The sequence below is a fragment of the Pyrgilauda ruficollis genome, unplaced genomic scaffold (genome assembly GCF_017590135.1).
Source record: "Pyrgilauda ruficollis isolate IOZ18807 unplaced genomic scaffold, ASM1759013v1 scaffold58, whole genome shotgun sequence".
NCBI lineage: Eukaryota > Metazoa > Chordata > Aves > Passeriformes > Passeridae > Pyrgilauda > Pyrgilauda ruficollis.
Window position 1 is genome coordinate 3,098,407 of NW_024527488.1, and position 25,221 is coordinate 3,123,627.

The window sequence follows — 25,221 nt, forward strand, 5'->3', positions numbered from 1 at the left end:
ATTGGAATACAGAGAATATTTTGGCAAATATAATGTTTTAGAAGGAAGGTCAAGTGATTATGAATGCACTTATAATTTTTCTCTTTTACTGCACAGCAGGGAAACCATCAGCAGTTCTGAGTGCAAGTAAATATTGAAATGCTGCAATTTGCTTTTGAAGAACCAGTCAAATATTTACTGTTGTATATAGTGCCCGGTTTTCCATTATGTGCCTCATTTATTGAATGCTTCAATTATACATTGAGGAAGGTGATTTTGTGTTACAGTAAGCAGTTTAAATAGTTGGAAATAGTAGTTGAAGTTTTAAAGAAAGGGAATTTAAAACAGGATCAAATAAGCTAGTGTGCTGCTCTGAGCCACTAATGCTGCTGTTTTGCTAACGAAGCTAGATGGATTTACAATAATCACTCTGTTTCCTTACAAGGGTGTGGACACACCACTACTTTTTCTTCTTGATGAGTCCACTTCACTATGAACATCAAGTGGCATTAATGATTGTAATGGTTTAATTACAATTAACTGCATTTCATCTTTTTCAGCATGTTCATGAATAAACACCTGGGCAAAGTCATTCCTCCTTTTACATGCAAGTGCCATGGGCAAAGGTTTTAAGGGAAACCTAGAGGGCCTTTTAACTGCTGGGCCTTTATATCCAGATGCAGGTATTTAAATGAAGTTAGGAACAATTGCATAATATAACAATTTTATAACTGTTATGATCAGGTGTGCAAAGGGAATGGGAGCTCAAAATGAGGTTAGGATAAACAGTTGTTGGCTGTTGTACAGGTCATAGCTCTTTTACATGCAAATGGTGTCAATTAGCTGGGTAAGGTTCTTATATTTGATCCCCTGATATGTTTGATGCTGAGAGAGGAATGTTGTTTTTATCTAGTGGAGCAGTATTTGGTAGTTAGGAAGAGCTTGGACCTTCCTGCTACTGAAGTTTCAGCGCTATGCTGATATGCCCAACAGGAGAAGGTTGTTTTGTCAGCATCTCTCTGTAGTCACTCATAGGAGGTGAGCACAGTCCAAATTAATTCCTTCCTTTGAAAGCCTGAATTGCCTTCTGGCAGTGATCTCTAAGGATTAGGGAGGGAGCTTATGGTTACTGCACAACTGCCTTTGCTACCTTGGTTGAGTGTGATCAATCTCAACCTCAACATTGTAGGATTTGCACAGAATGATAGTCTTCTCCCTAAATGTAACATGAGAATCCCTGGAAATGCATAGTATTTCCCAGAGCTTGATGAAGATGCTAGCAGAATTTGCAAGGTAGCTTAAATTTGAGACTTAATTTTGCAGTTAATCTAGTAAAGACTCTGTACCCTGAAGCATTTCCAGGAAGCCATTATGGATCTTGCAGTTGAGACAGTTACATTCCTTGAAGATGCTGTTGAAGGAATTGGCTTCTTCCTTCAGTCAGAATGTAATAGAGGCATTGCTTCTTTTATTTAGACATTTATGAATGTAAACTGCTGTACAGGTCATTGAAAAGGAAAGAATCTCTAATTTCTCTAGCAGGACTCAGCTTGTGGAGACCTGGTACCAGAATGAGAGCAATGAAGAAATCAAATTTCACAATTGAAGCAGATGATAATGTGGAAATAGAAAGATAGGGAATTTCTCAACGAGGAAAGTCAAGTTACACAGACACAGATTTGGTCCATTATTAAAGGAGTGAGAGGAATATTCAGTGCAGATATCCCTTTTCTGTGCTTACAGGGTATTTCTTAAGGTATTCTAAATGTTTAACAAAGTTCACACTGCAATAAAGCTTAAACACCAAGCACCAAGCCTTGTGCCTTCCTAACAACATTCCCTGTTGACCCTGCAGATTTCTTGGCAGGAAGCTAATGGAGAACTAAAGCTGCTTTTGGAAGAACACTGACTGCCCTCACTTGCCCTCCTTTCCTGGAAAACCATGCCAGTAGGGGCTGAGGGGTGAGGGAGAGCAGTGGGAGAGTGATATGCTTCTGTGCCAACTCCTTTGTGCCACTAGGGCAGAGTTGCTGTTCATAATTCAAGCCCTGCTAAGGTGGCTGCTGGAGCATAAACCCCTCTGTAGCTTTCACAGAGCCTAGTCACAGTGATTTTGCATAGAACTGATTTCTCTGATGTTTTTCAAAAGGCAGTGTTCAAGTAAACATACTCATTCCCTGGAAACAAGGAGAACAGCCAGGGAGTGAGAGTTTTCTGTAAATATGTATGAAGATGGTGCCGCCTGATAATAATACCAGATAACTGATAATTTTGTACATAATCAGTGCTGTCACTGAGCTAAACAAAGCCCTTTAGAAATTAGATAAGCAACTGCTTCATCATATCAGGAAATATGGCTGAAATATGAGTGGCAAAGGAGGCTGTGATTTGAAAGAGAATGTTCTATTAGGCCACGTTTGTAGATGCATTTGAAACTGAACCATCCGAATTTAGCTGTGTCACTCACAATTGTGACTGTGTTAAAAACCTTGATTTTGAAAGCAAGCCTGCTCTGTTTAAATTAACAATCTTTCCTTAAATATAATTGTTGACAAGGAGTGCTTGAGATTGCTTAAAGAATGACTGGCAAGGGTCTCAGCAAAAGAAGGGATTTAATATTAAGCGACAGCACAAAAAGGCTCGTTGGAAATGTTCTCTCTGCTACTTACTAGAGGGTTAAGGCACACAGAGGGGAAAAAGCAAGAAATAAAGTCCAGTCAGTCAATCCAAGCAGAACAAACAGAACACTACCTGTGTGTGTGTGTTTAGGTGCATGTGACAAAGGGAGAGAAAGGCAAGGATAAAAAGGAATATGGCCTGACAGCAGGCTTAACAGCACTCAACAGATCTTCAGTTGTAACTTAACAATTTAATAAAGGAACAACACTTAACAGCACTTAACTCAGTTTATGACTTAAATTAAACTTAAACATTTGAGGGAGCAGCATTTCTCCCTTGTTTGCCACAGCAAATGCACACGTGTGTGCACACAAAGAGTCACTGCAAGGTACCTGGGATGCACCACCACAATAATAGACATATATAAAACAATATATTTAAAAATAGATATGTCTTACAAAGCTTTGGAATGCATAGTGTTTTAAAGTGCTTTAAGTGTGTTTGTGAAATTATGTTAATGGAAAATAAATCTTTTAGATTTCAGGCATAAAAATATCTCATGTGGCAGTCACCTCCAGGATTTTTTTGCATTTTTCTTTAGGAGGGCTACTGGCATAGTGTAAGTGCATATGTTTCCAAGGCTTTAGCACCTCAGAAGGGATTGGAAAGGACCTCAAAGCAGATCTGTCTCAAGCATGTTCCTCCCTTCCTAAGTGAGAGCTGGATTCAAGGTAATGTTTTTCTGTCTGTTGATGTTATAATTATGCAGATTATTTATAGCAATATGTAAATTATAGTTCTTATGTTATATGAAATGTGAATTTATTTTTTTTTAGTTACTGAGGAACACTTAAATTCATATAGAAGCAAAGGATTTTTTTTCCAAAAGCATTTATTTCTTTTCTGAACTGGATGAGCCAGTTCTCTTGACATCACTCAAGTTGACTTGAAATAGAATACCGAAAACAAAACCTCCAGGATTCCATGTGCCAGGATTAAAGGCAAAACAAATAATGCATAGTGCAATCAATATTAGAAAGAACTGTTTCTCTTGAGACTAGACCAACAGCAGACAGATAGGGTTCAATGCACAGAAATGTAAGCTTATTAAAAGGAGAAGAAACTAAATAATCTGGGGAATACCTGCTAAGTGAAACAATCATCCAGTACACTGATCAAGAAAAAGGCTTAGGGATTATTCTGGAAAAAAAAGTTGAAAACATGATCTTATTGAACTCAGCTTCACTAAAACAGGCAAATTGTATATTAGGTTGTATTAGAAAAATGAGAAGGCAGAAGATCAAGGAAGGTTGCTGTGACCTCTTAATATAAGCTACCAATCTTGCTGCACACTTTTATAATAAAACTTCCTTGTGACAGTGAAATATATTCAAGAAGTGGCCGAGCAGGTTGTTGAAATCTCCTTTGGTTAGTCTGTCAGTTTAATTTGTTTTCTCATCCAAGCTGGGGATTTGTGCTTCCAGTGATTTGTGCTGCAGGAAAGTACCTTAGGCTTGTTGCTTTTTTCCACCCATAGCTGTATGAATAAGGATTTCAATGATGTTGTTGATTTTTATTTTTCATTATTAAATTATTCTGCATTTTAATCTGGATGCCAAATTAGGTGTACCCTGAAAGTGTAATTTCAGTGTTTTATCATGAATGGGTCTGATTAATTTGTCCTACCTGGTCACTTGTGTTTAGTTTCCCTTCTGGAAAATCTCTGCAGGATAATAGCTGCAGAGGAGATAAATGTTCCAAACTGCATTCCTCCTCTATAAATGTGTAGTAGATAAGAGACACAGAAAAACACCTAATTCTAATTCTCTCTTATGCAGTTACATTAGATATTTGAAAAATACATGCATGGTACATTTCTTCACTTCTTTCAGGCTGGTAGCTCTTACTATATTAGATGTCAAGCACCTCTGTTTTGTCCTTGTCTCTATTACAACATTATTTGAAATTCTGGGATATGGCTCTAGAAGCATTCAGAAATGAATAAATGAATATAGTATTATCATTATTTTGATGCTGATAGTGTCAGTCCTAAAGAAAGGGGAAGCAAGTCAAACAGAACGATTTACAAATTGGCAAGGAAAACAAGAAAAAAAAAAACAATACAAAAGCTCCATGAAGTTCCCAAATACACTGGCTGGGCTGCCCCCCAGCAGAGGATGCTCAGCAAGACCTTGCATTCCATCTTCATTTAATTGCTGTTGCCAGTGTCATTCTGCAGAGCAAAACTGGCTTTTGAACCAATTGCAAAACATCACAAATGGGTTTCTGACTCAGGGAGGTTTGTGCAGGTGTCGCCAGAGGATGTTCTGTGAAGGAAATTAATTACAGGTGTTTAATTTCCCATCTTCCCCTCTTATGAACAGCTTTGCATTATGGCCTTTGCATTACTGTCATATGGCACACTCAGTGCTTTCCTGTGGCTTTGGAACAGCACCTGCTTCTGTATCAGTCATTAGCAAATGGGAAACTCAGCAGACAGGAGAGGTGAGGTATTTTAGCTCTGTAGCATGTTATTGCATCTTTGATAGGGATGACAATAATCTCTCTTTCTTTCACCTATCCAGGCAAGATATGGCCTGAGTGAGGGGAAAAAAAGCAAATTGGAAAAATAGATGTTGAGGGAGCAGTGATTGCTGTAGTATTTATGCAGGGAAGAAACTATTTATCTTTAAATCTTATACCCAGGAAATTCTGAATTATGCAAGAGAAACTTCAACTGTGGGAGCATTGCCTTAGCCCTGATTGAATCCAGAGCTTTCTGAAATGATATTATGTGCAATGCAGGCCAATATCAAATATGCTTAAAACTCACTCTGTTCCTTCCATCCTCAAAAGATAACATTTTTTCAAGGGGCTGATTCTATTCTAGGCAAATAGTGACAAAATAATGCAGTCAGGACATTACTGTTGTTTTTGTAACAGCAGGAATTGTATTGTCCCTTATCGACAAAGGAGGAAAAATGGTAATATTCTTTCCTTGAGGGTTTGATTATTGATAAATATGAAGCAGAATACAAGTTACTGAAGGAGGCTAAAACGTTGAGGATTTATGAGCAGAGGCCAGTGGGCAGCCTGGGATGAAGAGATGGAAAGAAAGATGTTTTCCCTAAGGGCTCAGAGGGATGACTGGAATCAGAGTCATCCAGAGATTTCTTGCTTTTTTTGGCCTGACCATGGGGCTGAGGGCAGAGCTAAGAATGGGAAAGGATTTGCCAGCCCACCCTGTGTATGTCCATCCTAATACAGGGGTAGCCTTCTGCCATTTTGAAAGCCTTGTGTATTTTTTTTTTTTTTAGTAAAATCTGTGCTCCTTTTTCAGAGCTCCTGGCACTTCTATTCTCAGGAAGAGTAACCCACACTTGCCCCAGCTCCCTGACCCTGACCACATCTGCCTCTTGCCACTGTGCAGGGCTTCCTGCTGCCTCCTTTCCATGGCACAGTCCTCAATTCCTCAATATTCCCTTCTGCAGAAATTGGAGCCCTGCAAAGACAGTGCCACAACCAGCAGCAGGTAACAGCAGGCATGCTAAGAAATAATGTTTAAATTCCAAACAACAAGGCAGGGAATTCCTAAGGAGGAATAGGGAATGGAAATGTAAGGAATAGGGAATGCAAAAGGGATGGTGCAGAGAAATGTTTTATCCTGGGGTGGAGATTAAGTATATACTTTTAATAGACACAGCCTCTGACTGCACCCTTATTTACTTGTGATGTTTTATTCAAAGCCATGTTTTCAGGACTTGTCCTGTTGAATCACATTGACCATGCTTGGGGTGAATAAAAAGCTTCTGTGTTTTTCATATTTCACAAGGGAAATTTCACTGTCTTTTTAGATGTTGCTTGTAAGACTTGAAAAACTGAAGAGGCTAGGGAAGCATGGAAATAAAGAAGATGGGCTTTGCACTTTCAAAGTGTATCCAATGCCATTTTTTTATATTGAGTCTCACAGAAAAAATGGAAATCTCATACTCCATATACCTCCCACTGCTACTAGAATCTGTTTTTTACTGGGCTACATGAGAATCGGGTCATGCCATACTGTGTTTAACAAACTAGGATGCTATTTTGAGAAAATTCTTCCTGACTCCCTCCTAGGATTTGTTTTACGTAGTGATAGATTGAATTGACACATCCCTATAAATACTGTCTCTAACTGAGACACAAAAAAAGCTGGTCATACTCAAAATTTATTTTCCTTTAGCTCTGAGTTCCACTGGTTATTCCTGAAACTTCACAGTTTTACTTCCAATGTCCAGTGTGGATTCACTTAAGTTTATATTACTTTTTTCCCCTGGATGGTTTCCATTCATACATCTTAACCAACACTCCTAATGTCTGCAGTGAATGGCAAGTATGTGCTTCTTGCAGCAGAATTAGAAGTTATACTTTAGCATAAAATATCCATTAATGCAAGGAAATTGTATCTAACGCTCTTTTGGTACCAAGTTATAGCAGGCCTTTTGACACTTATTAGTTGTTAATGTGATTTAGAAGAGTAGTACCATCCATTTTCAAAATAATTCCTTATTTTTTTTATTTTTTACTATGGTAATTCAGTTTTTGAAAAAAATCATTGAGTGCCTGATTGCATATGTTTTGAGCTCCTTTTGCATGTGGAAAAAGTTTTAGTTTCTACAGCAGAGCATGGAATGAATAAAAAAGGCAGTGACTATATTATATTATATTATATTATATTATATTATATTATATTATATTATATTATATTATATTATATTATTTGCAGAGGCTTAGAAACTATCCTCAACATTTTTTTAAAACTTTATAATAGTGTCATTGTAATGTTTGATGCTATCAAAGAACTTAGTACAGGAGCAGATTTCCTCTGGGTTTTGTTGGCAGACAAAAATGGAGAAAGAGAGACTTCAGTAAGATTTGGGTCTTACAATTCTGATTCTCCTCTAGGCCAACCTGAAAATGATGAGGTGACCAACTTTGCATTGAATTTTAAGGTGCCATTTGCTGTTGGCATGTTTGTGTGATTTTTTGCTGGAGATAACCCACATGCTATTTACAACTCATTGACAGAAGCCAAGGTATGTGCCCTTGTTTAGTTGAAAAAAAAATTGCGAGTAGAGCCTGGGACTGATTTCAGTATAAATTATTACTTTTACTGCTTCTGATTGTATGTTCACATACTGTGTTTCTTCTAGCATGTATTTTTTTGTCCCTTGTAGGCTCAGCTTGTAGTGGAAATGATGTCCCTTCCTATAGGTGCTTGGTTCTAGGTTTGATTTTCTGTAGGATTTCTGCAAGATGTGATATGTTGGTAGTGCAGCCAATAACACATGAGCACTGTATGTTGTAATAATCACATTCTTGTACTGTATTTGTGGGGTGCCCCAACAAAGGAAGGAATGATGCATCTGATTCCATGTTCTCAGAAGGCTAATTTATTATTTTATGATACTGTATTATATTAAAGAATACTAAACTATACTATACTAAACAATACAGAAAGGATACTTACAGAAGGCTAAAAAGCTAATAATGAAAACTCGTGACTCTCTCCAGAGCCCTGACACAGCTTGACCCTGATTGCCAATGAGTCAAAACAATTCACATGAAATCAATGAAACAATCTCCAACCACATTCCAAAGCAGCAAAACACAGGAGAAGCAAAAGAGATAATATTGTTTTCCTTTTTCTTTGAGGCTTCTCAGCTTCCCAGGAGAGAAATCCTGGGCAAAGGGATTTTTCAGAAAATGTGAATGCCACATTCTTGTCCATGAATTTTCTATTTTTCAGGAAACTGGAGCTTCTGCTATTAATTTGTAATCACCTTTGTGAACAGTTGTAATTAGACATTTGGAAAATGCAGCATTTTGCTTTCCCTCGAAAGAACAGGTGACTGTAGAAACAAACTTGTAACAGCTCTGAATTACATTTAAGGGTTACTTTTCTGTTTAATTCTTCTTTACCTGGTCTTACTACTTTTATTATATTTTAAGCATTTTTATGTGCTTATTTGGGTTCAGCTGAATGGATTTTATTGTGTTGGTGTGTCTGATTCTTCTGGTTTCAAGTCACAGGTAGTTTACAAACCCCTACATTTTCAGTGCTGTCGTGTAAACATAGATGCCATGTAAGCCTATATCTGTTTCCATTCCATGCATGTGGAGCTGAAATGGATTTGGAATCTTTATCTTGTGCCCCTGACTGCTTCACTTGCCTTTTATATCTCTCTCTCCAGCATTTACAGTGGCTTTTCAGTTTCATGAAGTATTGTGAATAACTGCCATTAAAAAAAAAAAAAAAAAAAGAGCTCAAAAGAAACTCTCTTTTATGGTCCTCGTTTTCTCCATGTGGAGCTCCACTTCAGCCCTGACAGAGAGCTTCTTATTTTGCCAGACATAGTCCATGGCTGGAGGAGTCTGTGCTGCAGTCACTGAATACCTACATTAGGTTAGGGAATGTGTAATGGCTGAGTTTCTACAGTGCTCAATGGAGAAATCTCCCTGTAAACTTCAGTTCTGAAGTACAAAAGTATAGAATCCAGGATACCAGCCATAATATCTGACATTAAGACATGCTTTTCTGAAGTTTACAAAAGTTATCTGTTCCTTTTTATAAAGCTTTCTCCATAAATCCAGTCTTTGTAGTGCAAAAGTAGTGCACATTTATTGTGTGTAGTGCACTTTTATTGTGTGTAGTGCACATTTATTACATGACAATAAATCTCTTCTCTCAAAAGAAATGATTTACAAGAAGAGCTGAGAAAATTAAGGTATTCACATATTGATGGTATGATAATTTCAGCCTACATCACTGCAGTAGTCTGGGAGGTATTATTTAGAAAATCCACATTTTTAGATTTTTTTGAGCAAACTATTAATATTTAAAAGGTATAGGTTAAAGTGCAGAATATGAAGACCACTTCAGCTGCAGAGTAGATGTGACTAAGATTAAAATAATAGCATTTCTGTTTGGATGGAGCAGCACAAGACCTTAACACTGTGCTGCTTCCAGTAACATAACTGGACCATGAGAATTTTGGTGGGAAGAAATTTTTGTTAGAAAATCTAAGATAAATCCATGTGTTTAAAATACTGAAAGTATTTTACCCTTTTCTTCTCTAAAACGTTCATTTATGGACTTCAGTTGTGGTTCTGGACTTAGCTTTCCTCCATGCACTAGAAGAAATTTGGGGTTATTTAATCCTAAGTCATTTTGGCATTTGTTGCAAAGGTAAATGAAGAGTTTGTATTGTAGCATGTTCTCTGCATAGTGTGCAACTGGAAAATGACAGTGCTTATTAAAGGTAAGTTAAAAATGTCAAAACTAAACAAATTAATGTTTTCTCTTACATTTTAAAAGTGGATTTGCTATATATTAAACATATAAAACTAAAAACGTATAATTGAATTAGTCTTAAAATTAAAAAATATATAAAAATATATCAGGAAAAGTCATTTTACTCTTATATTGAAAATATATTAATGGAATTACATCCTGTTTTCTTGCTTCTGGGAGAATATTAACTTTTAAAATAATGCTACCAAAGGATCATTGATAAACTTTCATCTACTGATAGTATTGTTAAAGGCAGTCACTGAGATAGGGATTTGGATAATTTTAGAGATGAATGACATGCAGTTCTAAAATTGCAATTTCTTCCCATGTTAACAGCTTTAATAATAAGAGTAGGATAAAAGCCTTCAGTCTTCTGTACTGCATGTCTGTAACAAAATTATAATTTGGCTTTTTTTTTTTTTTTGTCGTACAAAACTAAATTTACACTTATGAGTCCAAAACCACAGAAGCTGTCCTTGTAACATCAGAAAACAGTGCACATGTTGCAGCTGTCCTCAGACTGGATATAGGCCTGTAATTAATTTCAGGGCCTTTTCTTATATCACATATAAGAAAGAGCTTTTATTGACTTCTGAGGAACAGCAAATTGCAAAGGGTTAATCCAGTTTAAGGGACTCTCCAGGGCTGCTTCTAAAAATGAAGATATTGAAGCTGAAATGAAACAATGTCAAAATTTGTAAATCAAAAAAGTTTTGACTCTTTTTGTAGTGGAGCAGGATTATTTATATGCAATAGTTCTCATTTTGTGGTAGTGGTAGTTTAAATAGCTATGCCTTTTTGTTTACCTTACATGTATTTAATGATTGGTTTGCAAAAAAATGAGCCATCTGTCTGAATAGACTGAAAAGTAAAAGTTGGTGTGACCAGGCTACAGACAACCTTACTGACTCAAAATTCAAATATCGGAAATGTAGCATCTACTTTTTGGCCAGATATTTCATGTCTAGCTTTCAAAAGGGTGTTTTTTTTTTTTTGGTTTTTTTGTTTTTTTTTTTTTTTTTTTTTTTGCCCCAGTGTTGTTCTTACTAACGGAATTAATTGTTTTTGTCAAGATATGCTGTATGAATTACTGGATGAAATCTTCTGTAGAACTCAGTTCTCTCCTTATAGTTGAACTCTGTCTTACGCAATGCATGGAATAAATACTTTCCTTTTCACCTCCTGCTGGACTGGCTGTAAAAAAGCTGTTCTCAAAAGCAATGATTTAAGAGCAGAACGTGCTCTGGTGAGAGTACAGGGAGGAGCATCACTCTGAGGCACAGCTGGGGCTGCAATCACTCCTAAAGTCTCATTTCAGTCCCCAAAGTGGCTCCTAGGAAAGTTGCTAGAAACAGATTTGCTTAGGGGCAGTTTTTCACTGCCTGAGAAGGGAAGGGTAAAGAGCTGTTCTGTTTTCTTTACTTGTCTGTTTTCATGCATAACTGTTGCAAAAAAAAAAAAACCAAAAAAAAAAACAACTCAAATCTGTCAGTCAGCTGTGATTCACCCCCAAGGATGCTGTGTGTACAAGCAATGTGTGTAGTGGGATCCCAGGGAGCTGCAGAGAGTTTTTTCCTGCAAGGAGCTGAATCCACAGAAATTACACAGCTGCCTCCTGCCCTCAAATCAGTTTAGAGTGGTTAAAAAAGTTTCTCAGTTAAAAAAGTAATAAGATTTAATAGAAGAAAATCAGCTGAATATGAGGAGTTGATATTCTTTTTTTATTCCTATGTAATATCAGATAATAGTGAGAAAGTGATTACATTTTAACTAAAGGAATTAAACAAAGCTCCAAAAACATAAATTAGAATTTAACTATGCTATTAAACCCCAATTTAATTAGCAAGCCATCATTACTAGATAATAAAGACCTAATACAAAATGCACAACAATTTCTTGTATACACGGGGAAAAAAAAAAGGCAAGCAGTAAATTTCATTGAGCGGATGGCTTTGTTACATTAGTAGAGGAAAAAAATGCTGAATGGATGTTTTAGTATGCAATGAGGGTGAGGAATTAATAGAACAGTTGGACAGCCCAATTTTAAACATAAATGATTTTATAGTTAAGGAAGATCTATGGAATACCAGAAGAATAATAACAGAAGAAAATGTATGCACTTGATTTTCTTGGCATGCATTTTTTTGGGCCTAAATAGCCAGTTAATTTATAGTATTTATTAAGCTAACATGCCTTAGAATTTATTCATAATTTCAGAAGAAAACAGTGAATTGAAGGCTTCACCAGCTTATGTGGAGATGCATGTCATAAGAATGCACAGCATGAGTGTATATTAAAAGGGGCTGGTTTTCCTGAGAGAAAAATACTCTTCAGGCTGATTAATACATTTTTGTTCTGCTGGATTTGTGTGCTAGCTGGGTAGAACCTGCCTCAAGTTTTGCAGACATTTGGTCTGCAGTTTTCTGCTGCTTTTGTTTTTTTTCTGTCAGAACTTAAGCTTGTCCCTGCTATGTTTGCAGCGCATGTCAGGAAGGATCAGAGTGTTTGTACTTCTGGATGTATTTTAATATCGTTGCTGTAGGCAAAACTTGGTGGTGCAGCCCAGTGTGGCTTTTTGGCATGGTACCACCAAGAGCCAAGTTCTGCAGGAACCACCAAAAATCCATTTATTTAATTTGTTTCCTCACCGCTGAGATACGGCTGGTGCCAGTAGATGGCAGTCCGGCACTTTGCTTCTACCAGCAGTCAGCTGATGAAATGATCCTTTTCATTTGGGTGCAATGAATACTGTAGCTAAAAGAAATGCTTTTTAGCTTGATAATTCCCATGGTTTTGCTTCCTTCTGTGCCCTCATTATCAAGGTGCTGGCAGGAAGTCCACCTCTCTGCTTTCTGCTCTCCCTGATGCCAAGATTCCAACTTTCGCCTTCCAGCCACACCTGTGTGGAACTGAGAGCAGGTGTATGAAAGTTGCTGTGTAGCTTGTCCCCATGGCACTGGCAAGACTAGATAATTTATATGCTTCATGTTTTAAAACTCATTCCATCTGAGTAATTTTAATCACCCTACCTGCAATTCTCCCTGCAGCACCACGAGGTCAGGCACTCTCCCGCCTGAGTGGCTGTGTTGTGTTGATGGCTGGGGATGAAACAGTTCCATGGTCAACCACAGAAGCATAAGGAATGTAATTTGTTGTTCAGGCCCAGCTCTTACAAGCTGTTAGGCACACACACAACTTCAGGCAAGTGAGTTGGAGATGCTCATGGATTTAGTTTTCTGTAGATTTGCAGGGTCTTTGAGCAGGGTTGGGGCATTGTTTGTAAATTGGTCTGTAGGACTCTTCTATTGTAAACAAGGTGCCCTGATGAAGGCAGGAATGATGCATCTGACTCCATCTTATCAGAAGGCTAATTTATTACTTTATTATACTATATTATATTAAAGAATATTATACAAAACTATACTAAAGAATACAGAAAAGATACTTACTGAATGCTAAAAAGATAATAATGAAAACTTTCCAGAGTCCCGACACAGCTTGGCCCCAATTGGCCAATGAGTCAAAACAACTCACACCAGAGTCCAATGAAACAATCACCTGTGGGTAAACAATCCCCAAACACATTCCAAAGCAGCAAAACACAGGAGAAGCAAATGAAATAAGGATTGTTTTCCTTTTCTCTGAGGCCTCTCTCCCTGCCTTTCAGCTTCCCAGGAGAAAACCCTGAGGGAAGGGATTTTTTCAGAGAATGTGAATGCCACACCCTTCGGCATACTTCAGTCACTGTGGATACACAGTATTAACTGTATTAACACAAATGACTGCATTTGGGACAAGAATATATTGATATCTGAAATATTTTTCTAATGCCTCTTCCCATTCTGTCTAGATGTGACTTTAGAATGGAGGCAAAGATGGTGATGTGTATTATACACTCTGAGTGAAATTTTATTTACACAGTAGTGCTGCTTCTGAAACCAGAGGGTCAAGACCAGAGAGCAATGAATAAACTCACCCAATCAAGGTCCAGGTTTGCCTGCTTTTTTGTCTTTACCTCTCCCCAAGCTGCTTTAACATTGTCACTTCAGTTAGCATTAAACTACCACTTCTGTGTTTTCTGAAAGGTTAATAAAAAGTTAAATATGGGCTTAAACCAGACACTGATAGGTTACAGTATACCCACAGAATGGTGCTTAGAGAGTAGGCTTCATAACACCAGTAAATTCTCTATTTAATGTTGGGGTAGATGAGAACATGCATAGATGTACTCTGCCATACCATTCCTTCACTGTTGCTGTAAAAGCATCTTAATCTGAAAAAGCAGTAAGATCAACTGAATTATATCATATTATATCATATTATATGATATATATAATTATATCATATCTTACCCTGTGAAAAGTGGTTTGGAAACCAAATGGTCTTCAGATTGCAAAAAATATGGGCACATTTAATCTCAGAATTCAGGTATTGTGCAACATATCCTCACTGGGTAAGGTAAGATGCCTTTACTGGTGCAACTGGAGGAAATATTTGTACTATTTGTTTGGCTGCAAGTGCTGTTGCAGAATCAGTCACTGGATTGTTGTAGCATGTCAGACCTGGGCAGCTGATATCATGCACGACTATAATCACCATTTTTGTGATTAAAAACCAGGTGACCACCCATAATGCTAATGGGCTCTTGCCACACTAAAGAAATATATGTATTCACATAAGAAATTCACATAAGGTTCTTATGAATTATTTACAAATTATTACTTGTTCCCCCCATTAGATTCTAAATCTAATCAAAAACTTCCATCTTTAGAGTTTTCTGTGGAGGTCTGTAATCCTTCTGAGCTGCACATGCACTCATTAGCTGCAGGCACATTTGCACATGGGCTGGATTTCTTTCCTAAAGCTGCCAGTCTATTAAATAAAGACCAGGTTCCATCCTCAAGGCCCTGCTTCTGTGTTGCCTCCTACAGGAATGTGCATTTTTGTGTTTCTAAAAGCTGTCTCAGCCCAAGGATTCTCTCTCAGGTTTGAGGAAATGACCAGCTGTCAAATCAACAGCAGCAAGTGTTACCTTTTATTTTACTTTGATTTCAGGCAATTAGTATTCAGCCTCTAGCAGTAGTCTTATTATCCACAAAATTTTAAAGAAATTTTCACTACTCCATGTCTGTGTACTGCCAGGATCTTCTGGCTGTGTGAAAGAAATGAGCAGCCTTTTTGGCCAAGTTTCACTGGCTCTTTCTGTCAGGTGGTGCTGAAGACATTACAAAGGCATTGTAGACTTTGGGATCAGTTTGACTGTAATGGCTTGTGAAAAAAAAACAACAAAAAACAACAAAAAACAAACGAAAAACCATAACAAACCATTACTAGTAATATTTAGCCATTAAATGGAAAGTTCTCACAGAGTATTTTTGGTCCAAACAAGCTTTACACTGTTTGAAATAAAAACAGAACCTGCCTTTGCATGAAAAGTGTGTGCATGTGACCTAGAAATCTTTGGAGAAAAACATGCTCTGCTTTTCCTCAAAATAATTGAAGGGCAGAGCAAAGCCTTCATTAGCTCTTTCTTCCCCAAATATTTCCATGTTTGGTACTTTACTGGGGTCTTTTATTTGTTAATAATTTTTTTGATTTCTGTTATAAGTCAGTTTAGTTGAACTGTTGAGATTCCAGGATGTGATCTTGTCTGTGTGATGTGTTCTGTGGGTACTCTGACTGCTGCTATGTTTGACAGCCAGGGAAATGTTAGTTCTCTTTTTCTTAGTGAATTCTGGAAGGTATTTTTCCTTTTTAACCTCTCTGAATTAGATGAAGGAGTGGAAAACTGGGGAGACAGACAGGCTACAATGGAAAGTTAATCAGAAATCAATCTCGTGACAGTTCTAACTGTACTACTGATGAGGAAAATATTCAGAAATAACAGATTCTCACTATTACTGGCATGGCACAGAAAATTTGGGGTCAAAGTGCTGTTACCAGTGCTTGGAAGCTCTCAGTAGTGCAAAAGTTGCTGATATAATCCTGACAGCTCTGGGATTTTGCATTCCTTAGTAAATCCTGTCTCAGATGTCAGGGTTTGGATTTTATTTTTCCCTTTCCCTCTTAACAGTATGTTTTCAGGATTCACAACAATATCTCGGGATTTGTTCTTCTTGTAAAGCCAGTAAGAGTGATGTGGTTAATCTTCTTCACTGTGTTCCAAATGTTCCACAGACTGCCTAAGTAAGTATTTAGTATTAACCAATATACATCTCCTTGTTGTCTTCTTTGCATCCTACTTTCCCAACTTTCATTTTTGTAATCACAGTGATGCATGTACTATGAATGCCACTTTTATAGTACCTAATCTAATGTGGTATTAGCATAATCTCCTTTAATTTTTGTGTTCTTAAATATTTTTTTCTTCCCTCTTTTTTAATATGAAAAAGACCCAGTTGGACAAAAGTTGAAGATTTTATTTCTCTCTTCTGGCTACTGTTTTACCACACAGCAGCAACTGCTGAAAAAGAAGTGCTGGCAGGAAGGCAGCTTTTTTTAGAGAAACCTGAGTTTACTGCACGCAGGTCTCTCAATTGAAATGCTAAAATGCACAGCTTTTCAGCAGTCACTTCCCTGTCCATTGAAAACAGAGTTCCCTTTTCCTGTTATTTTATCCACAGATTCAGTATCTCACCTTTTTTTCAAATTGAATTTTGTAAGCCACTTATCTGCCCGTGATTTTAGCTTAGCCAAATCCATGAGAATTTGATTGCTTCCCTATTGTGCATTTGTTGACTCATCCGTTCCGTACCATCGGCACATTTCATTGCTTTGCTGCATTTTCCCCCTTCTCATGTTGATAAAGTAAACAAAATCAATACTAATATTGAAGTACTCCACAAGTCAGCTTCTTCCACTTGGGTCTGCCTCTAGTCAATAAGTACATTCTGGCTCTTGTGTGCTTGCTGGTTTTTATGCTCCCAAGCACCTCACCTCTTATGTCTCACATATTAAAGTGAATACAGGCAATAATTTGCAGCAATCATGAGAAGCTGGATGCTGCTTAGAGTCAGGTCTCCAAAAGGCTGAACAAAAGGTTGTGGCAGCCCTTTAAAAAGCAGAGAAATTTAGAGGGGTTTTCCCTAGAGTTTACTTGTGAAGAACGGAAGAGCATACCTACTCCCTGTTTATTTATTCCTGTCTCCTTATTACAAGGCTCTTCTGTATACTACATATATGTGCGTGCGTGTGTGTATATATATATATATATATATATATATATATATATGTGATAGGGCATAATGATATTGGCTATTCCTGAGAAAGATGGTTTGATTTTCATATCAATTGTCATGGTTACATGCCTCCATGATGATATTCTGTCAAGATCCAGCTCAAGATACTCTATACCAACAAGGCAGGTTCCTGACATTTGAGTGAGAATGGCAACTTGTAACTTCAAGTAACTGATAGACTTGTGGTTAGTCCTTGCATTGATCACTGAAAAAGCCAGGCAAAGAACATCAAACTTCTGCTTTTGCTTTCTACAGAGCAGACACAGCCTATTCTTCAAAATATTTAAAATCAGTATAAAAATAAATGTCTTACAAATCATAAAATTTTACGTTGCAGCAATGTAACCATGTTTTACCTGGCATTTAATATGAAGCCTACTTAATTCAGGCTCCAGCTCAAATAAGAATTCTCAGCCAATGAATCTATGAGAAAAGAGGTTGTGAAAGAAGGAGAAAGATTTATGTATGCCTTCCTTTTTGCTAAAATGAATGAAAATACCTAGCATGAATGATGATGTTCTAGGAATTTCATTTTGAGAAAGGACTGGATGCTGACATGACAGTTACCTTTAAGAAGAGTGCTTGGTCTTATTGTACCAGTCATTTTGCAAAAAAAAAAAAAAAAAAAAAAAAGGGACAGAGTCTACCCTTAGAAATAAAGAGTTTCAGCAAAAAAGAAGAGAAAGTCTGGAAGCCAGGGGAAGGCAGCATCAAGATGTGACATAAGCTGATTACAGTCACACGGTAAAGGAGTTTTATTTATGTCCCTTGAAATATAATATTTTAAGACAGCCTTCAGAAAAGGCTGAGAGATGCATATCTTCATGAAGCCTATCCTATTATATCCAGTTGCAAGTACAAATCAAACAGAATTTCAACAATGCCCTTTGAACTCCACAATAAATTCTAGACACAGAAGAGATGCTATCTTTTAATTTTCACAATATGGATGTTCTCTTCCATCTATAACAAGCTGATGTACTTTTTGTCTGATAGCAACAAGACTGTCTACTGGAAATAATACCAAAAAGAACTTCTAGTGTAAAATATACCAGATGAGGTGCTGGTTTTCATGTTGCAAGCATTATGGGCTGAATTGATTTGCCTCTAATAAAAGAAGAAAGCAAAGAAACCCTGTACTTGTGCTTCACCAGAAGCAGTTCTCTGTCTAAAATGCTCTTGTTTTTGACATTTATCTGGTTCAGTTTTAATGCACTATTACTATAGGGTGAGCTGTTATTCTTTGTCATTATTTCAGGACTGTCTTCAAGGTCTCTGGACAAGATAAGAAACAGAGTAACAGCAAAAAGCCCAGTCTAGCCTTGTTGTAAGTATGTAACTTTCACAGTTACTCTTCTTACAGCTATCTTTCTCCCCCTGAACTGCACAGCTTAATTGTATTTGTCAGTAAAAAAGAAAAATTGTTTTTTAAAGGTGCATTTGGGTTTTTCCTCAGGACAAGCCTCTTGGCTGTGCTCACTGGCAGAAATGCCTCCTGCATTTTGCATCACATTTGGACTGGGAGATCCATCCACTCAGACATCTGATTCAGTATTCTGTGCTCTGTTTCCCAATATTTGATTGAAATGTTGGATTCCCACTCTTCATAAACCCATCATTCACAACTACTGTGTTCTTCCATCCAGGAATCATCAGTGTCAGCATTGATAGGAGCAAGAAGACTGACAGTCACCTCACTGAAAGCACTTCTTGGCTTAGCAAACCTAACTGTACTCAGTGTGTTTCAGTGAAAAGGAATATAATTTCCCTGATAAACCTGTTTTGAGGTGCTGTATTTAGTCAAGAAATAAGATGAAAAATAATTCAGATACTCTCATAATTGCATAATGTATCAGGTTTAACATATATTTAACCAAAGTTTAGCTACCATTATAATTTTATGTGCATTATTAAGTCACTACTGCTGCCAAAGTAGGCAACCACAGGTCACCTAACTAGCTAGCTAAAGGAAGTAACCACAAACTAATTTACTACTTTTTTATCTTAAGATATTTCAGTCCAATATAATTTCACAAAGGAAGCAAACACAAACCACTCTGTACTATGAGATATATCCTGGCTGCCTTTTTAACAGTGGCAGAGTAGCAGTCTTCAAATAGGTCTTGATTTTGAAATTTTCAGAGTCAGTCGACAGATGATGGCAGTTAAAAGCCCCACACTGCTCTTTAATCAGAAGGTAAATCCATAAGCGATGGAGACCAAGAGCACCACAAGTCACTTGTGTGAGTGTTTTTGTGACACAGCAGCAATGAACCCTCCATTTTGAGGTTCATTAATGACACAGTTGAATTAGTTGCTGGCTGTACCTTAAAATAATTCCTTTTGTTCCAGATGCACTTAGCCAGGTTGTGTCAGCTGCTTTGAGGCTGTAATTAGCTTAGCTGCTCCCAGTGAGGGACACTTCTCCAGCTTTTATAGCAGCTGACCTTTCTCATACACTGAATGGAGTTCTGTGGCTTTTTGGTCAGAGACACAGTAAATTAAATCAGTCAGATTAAAGTAGACTCTTACTAGTAACGTGCTCCGTGGGTGCCTCCTGATCTCATATAAAACGTGAAGAAAATAAAATTTTATATACTTGAAGGAGTAAAAAAAATCTTACCCTGCATAGCACAATCTTTTTTTCTCTCTTACTGACAGGCAATATCATAAAGGCAGCTGCCAAGGACATAACATGTCCTTTAAAATGTAGATTGTTTAGGAATGAAGCACCTTTCTACAAAGACACTTACCTCTTCAAAGAAGCTTCTTTGAAACAAAACTGTGCAGATACCATACATCATTTCAGGGGAGCTTATAAGTGAGCCTTTAAAGCTTGCTCCCATGATTTCTACACAATTCATGGTAGGTTATACTCCAGGATATGATATGCTTTTTGTGCAGATTACTAAAAATTGGTTAAAAAATTAATAGAAGTGAACCTGAGTGGAGTTCCTACCTCCCCCAACATCAGAATGGAATTATTTTGACTAACAGCCTCTCTTTCAGAAAATTGGCTGGTGCAGATTCTCTCTAGATGGCAGTGGAGCTCTGTCAATAACCATTCTCCTTCCTTCCCCCACCCTCTTTCCATTTCTTCTGGAGACTCATTTTCAGCTGTATTGCTCTATGATTTAACAGGGCTTTGATGCTGTGAGATGTTGGCGGGCACAAATCAGACTTTCTTTTCTAAAAGGATAATATACTGCTTTTTCAAAGTCAATTAACACTTAGGGCAAATGAAATGGGGAGAGCTAAAGGTCAATTACTAAAGGATGGTCACAAAAATTTTTCTGGTTTATACAGCATTCATCCAGGGATTGCAGATCAGTGGGGAAAGAAAGGAAATAGTAATTAGCTCATTTGATTTCTTGATGGTTACCAACAAGATAGTTAAATACAGATTATCTCTTTTATTATTATCAAGTGTGGCTGGTGCTAACAATCATTCTGACCAGCTCCAGACCGTGTTTTTTCCAAGGCATCGTACCTCCATCACAGTAGCTGCGAGGTTGTTGTGGCAATTTGTGCACCAGGCAAAGGTTAGCAGAGAGCTTTAATACTTCGGGTTTGGAGTGGAGTTAGTAAGCTTTGTGTGTAAAAGAAATATTATAGCTGGGCAGTCCAGCTATTAAACAAAGAAGGGCATTAAAGGAAGGGAGACTGAGTGCCTTTTTCACTGTCATTCATCATCCTGTTTAAAACAAGCAGGTGAGTTAAAACTTGGCCTTTGGAGGTCTGTGGTGCACTTTCATTGGCTAACCACCAGCTTAGTTTTCATGTCATGATTGTGATGCTGTTTTACAGGTGAACCGCTATGGATTTAAAGATTTAATCAGACAGGACTCCAGCTGCTTAGATTTATCTCTCTTCATGTTGCTCATCCGAGTCACTCTGGCATAAGTGATGCAACTGAGTAGTGTCAACCACAAACATCTAAATCATTTTGAGAGGTATGCCTTGTTTTAAAACAGAGAGGTTCGTGTCAAGAGAACATGCAGTTTAAAGGATCCCTCCATAAAAGTAACAAATTTAAAGGACCGTTCATAACAAAGTGAGGTAGCAGATTACTCTCTTGTCAGCTTAATGGTGACTACCCATGACAATGGTCAGCCTTGAATCTGTGCTCCCTGCTTGCCTTTTGTGTGTCAAACAGCTTTCCAGGCAAGACTCACACTTAAGATTGCAGTCAAAGTTCATTTCTATCTTTTTTAGAATAACTCTGCTGAGTTTAATAACCTCTTCCTTTGTGAATAAGGAGTTTCTGTTTGCAGTTACATGAAAAGAAAGAAAGGCCAGTGTTACAGGCAGCAGGAGATTATTTCAGGCCTGACTATTCAGAGGGCTTTGCAAGGCCATGAGGGCCAGGCAAAGCACATAATGAGCAGATTCTTTTGAGGTAAATTATTATTTGGGATTCTGAATGGCCCTTTAACTTGTGTGGGAAAATACACTGTGTGTTACACTTGACTTGCATGCAGGTAGTGACTTACCTGCCAGCTGTCAGCAGTCCTCATTTCAGTGTCTGAGACAGCAGGAGAAGTAATAAAAAGTGCTGCACCTAGAAGTCACTGCTCCCTTGTTTTCTGGAGTGTCAGAGAGGCGAAGCTCTCCCCAGCAGTGAGAGTTGTGTGTAGTGCACTGCCTGCCCTCCCCACCTGCAGCCACCAAGCTGGATCCTTTTGTTGCTCTCCAGCCACAGGCACAGTGCCAAATTCGCTTCCTTGAGTTTACCAAGGGAGGATCAAATGGAGATCTCTCTTCTTCCTACAGCTACAAACTCTATCCCACTTGAAGGACACGTGGAAAGCTTTGTCATGGCAGTGGCTGCTGCTTTGTTGATGCCTGAGCTAGCTAGAGAGCACAGAGTTGTGCACGTTGGTTTGCCTTGCACAGTCCTGTTCAAAGAGAGACAGTTTCCTGGCAAACATGCATCCTGCTGCCTGGGTGCAGTGTTTTCCCTGGACAGAGCTGCTGTTGGAAAGTTGGCAGGTAGGAGCTGCATCTGTGGAACTGCAGGGCTATTTTGGCAATGTGTCTGCACATGGTAAACATGTGACCAAATTTCTGGGCAAGTTTCACAGTACATGTAATCTAAATGCTTCTGTGGTACCTCTTTCTCTGATTTCATGTTTCTCTTGTCATATCTACTTATCTTGCAAAAGGTTTATTTGGGGCAGACAACATGGTATTTTTGGATAGCTGAGCACCCAGGAAACCAGGGCAGGTTCACTGAGCAGATTCAGGTCAGTTGTACTGCGTCTACAACTGATCTGCAAATGCAACAGAACACAGTGCAAGGGACACACATTGTGAAGAAATCACATTTGTCTTATTGTCCTGGAAAAACACCAGCTTTGCTGAGGTGGCCTCAGGGTTGTCATTGTCATGATCCTAGAGCAATTTTGGGGAGCAGCCTTCCATGTGTGAACCATGTTACTGCAATATCTGTTCTACTGGGGAGCAAGAAATTCCAGAGAATTCAGGGAGACACTCTTTCCCACATTTAGTAGAATTGTAAGACTGTCCCCCCTTCCTCCCCTTCCTTTTATGAACTTTGTTCTGTTCTCCATTGAACGAGACAGCATCTATCCAGCACTCTTAAAGAAAAGGCAATTTGGATGCAACTTTTGTATTTGCAGCTTTGAATTGGTAAGCTTGTGAGAACAGCTGCTCTTTACTTCAGCAAAATCAGGAAATGCAGAAATGAGCAACAATAAAAACAAAAAAGCCCCAAACCCTGGGTGATCAAAGCCAGACCCTAAAGCTTTGTGTATAATGTCTTTCCATCTGAGCCAGCATCCATTGAAATAAATGATAGCTCCTTTTCTCTATTGTTGACAGAAACAGCTTCAGGCAAAATTGGCAAGGTATGTTAGTTTCCCAGAGTGTAATGGTTTAGGGAACTCACTCTCCCACCCAGCATATAGAGTGGGAAATCCGCTGTTTTACATAGAGAAATAGATAAACTACAAGCTTTTAAATTATTGGTATTGATGTATAGCAAGGATTAAAACATGAAATCTTTCCTTATGAGATGATGCATGATTGACTTCAGGCAATCTACTTTAACAGATGCATAAAACCCAGGATGGTTTATGGCCATGGTCATTTACAACTCTTCACAGTGACCCACTCAGATCAGAATCTTTCTGAAAATGTGCATTTTATTCTGGAATCCAAACAGTCATGTAGATGTAGAAAAGTGATTTATGATTTAAAAATAAAAAGAAGTCTGCAAAAAGTCAGTAAGTAATGGATTTGCACTCCTTGTCTCCTTGAACCCTGGAAACAGGGAAATAGACCTGAGCTATGAATGTGTGTTCATGGGATATTTCTTATATTTCAGTATTTACAGTGGACTGTAAGGAAAATGAGTTTAAAATAACAAAATTAATATTTTATTTCCCTTAATTTGATAGAGGGGATTTTTTGAGCTTGACAAGGCTCACTAATTAATTTGCTCTTCCAGTTGGAAAATATTTCTTCCATTTTTATTCAGGCCATGAAAGAAACAACATTTTTGCTCCTTGAAATATGCTCCCTGGTGTGTCTTGCCTTTTATAAACAGGATTATTCAAAAAGGATACCAATGGTTTATTGGAAATTATTGTCTGTGTGTTTTGGTGGATATTGGGCTACTGTGGTAAGGTCAATGGGTATCAAGAAAGCACACAGAACTTACATGCTTTTTTTTTTTTTTTTGCCATGTAGAAGGACCCTGAAGGGTGGTTCTTCAGGAAGCTGTACCTACAGGAGACTGAAGCAGTCTTCTTTGAGGATGAAGGTGGAGAACATCAAGGACTGAAGGTGTTTATGGAAAGCGTGTTTATGGAAAAGGCTTTTGGTAAGTTTGGAAAAGCTTCTTTTCCTTGGACACATCTAAAAGACAGAAATGAGAAATTTCTTTCCCCCCCCCCACCCCCGTTGTTGTTGTTGTTTTGCAGACAAACTTGAAAAAGAGAAGGGAAGAAATTTCACTGGGGAATTTCATGGAAGTATTTTGCCATTCTCACATGATGCAATCACCAGCAGACTGTTCTTTTCTGTAATGAAGGTGAATGTAAAGGGGAACTGAAGACCCTTATCTGCTAGGAAGTAAGATTTGAATAAAACAATGAGCTTCATCTTTCATTCAAGTTAAGCCCAATAAATGGTTTTTAACCCAGGTGGAAAACCACTTGATGTATCTATGTGTCCTGTAGCCAAGAGAACATAAAATACTACTGGAATTTGGAGCAGTTCATTAATTACTCATAAAATTGAGTTCACTTTGAGCCAGATATTGAATGATGCTGGATTTATCTTATGAAATAGGGTTTATATCATATTTCTTATGCAATGAGTATCAAGCAAGGGAGTTAACCATACCTTCCTTGTCAAGCAAATACAAGTTAGTTTCAGAGGGTGAAATATTGTATTCCCACACTGTTGAGGAAGAGATCAGTGGCCTTCTTTCCTGACAAACTTTAGAAAATCTGTGAGATAGTTAATTTTTGTTACTCTCAGTTGAATGTTACATTGTCCATCACACGTTTGAAAACAATTTTTTAAAGGGAGGATCTTTTTTCTTCCTTTTTAAAAATGCCATAAAGAATGATATGCAAGAGATTATAGATTGCGTCAGAGTCCTTTCAGATTCAAAATTTCAATATTTTCTTCTGCTACAATGGTTTAATTTAGAGGAGTCTTCTTTTGGTAAGGGATTTGTATCTCTTTAATGAAACTGAAGAGCATGAAATGTGGTTTCCCTTCTTTTAAATGAGGCCTATTTTAGAGAAATAAAATGAGACATGAATAAATTGTTGAAGTCACAGTGCATGAAATTAAGAGAGCCCTTGACTATATTGGCAACAAGTTTCCTCTCAAGTGTTTTGATGACCACAGAGCTAAGTGGTTCTGGGCTAATTGTGAAGAGGGTTTTTTAAATTTTGTTTTGGTTCCTATGCCTTTGACAGATCTCTTTGCTTCAAGTTATTTTGCAGATTCTATGGTCCTGATCCCATTGTTTTTTCATCCCTGATCCCAGGAGTTTTGAGGCAGGTGGAGTCT

The 25,221-nt window shown here is 37.8% G+C and overlaps 1 long non-coding RNA gene across 1 annotated transcript; it reads left to right on the top strand.

Moving 5' to 3' along the window:
* Positions 1-20,982: 20,982 nt before the first annotated feature.
* Positions 20,983-24,251, top strand: LOC121361543. Its single transcript, XR_005956351.1, has 4 exons — positions 20,983-21,122; positions 21,943-22,161; positions 23,884-24,016; positions 24,117-24,251. It is a non-coding gene; the product is annotated as an uncharacterized LOC121361543 (long non-coding RNA).
* The last annotated feature ends 970 nt before the right edge of the window (positions 24,252-25,221 follow it).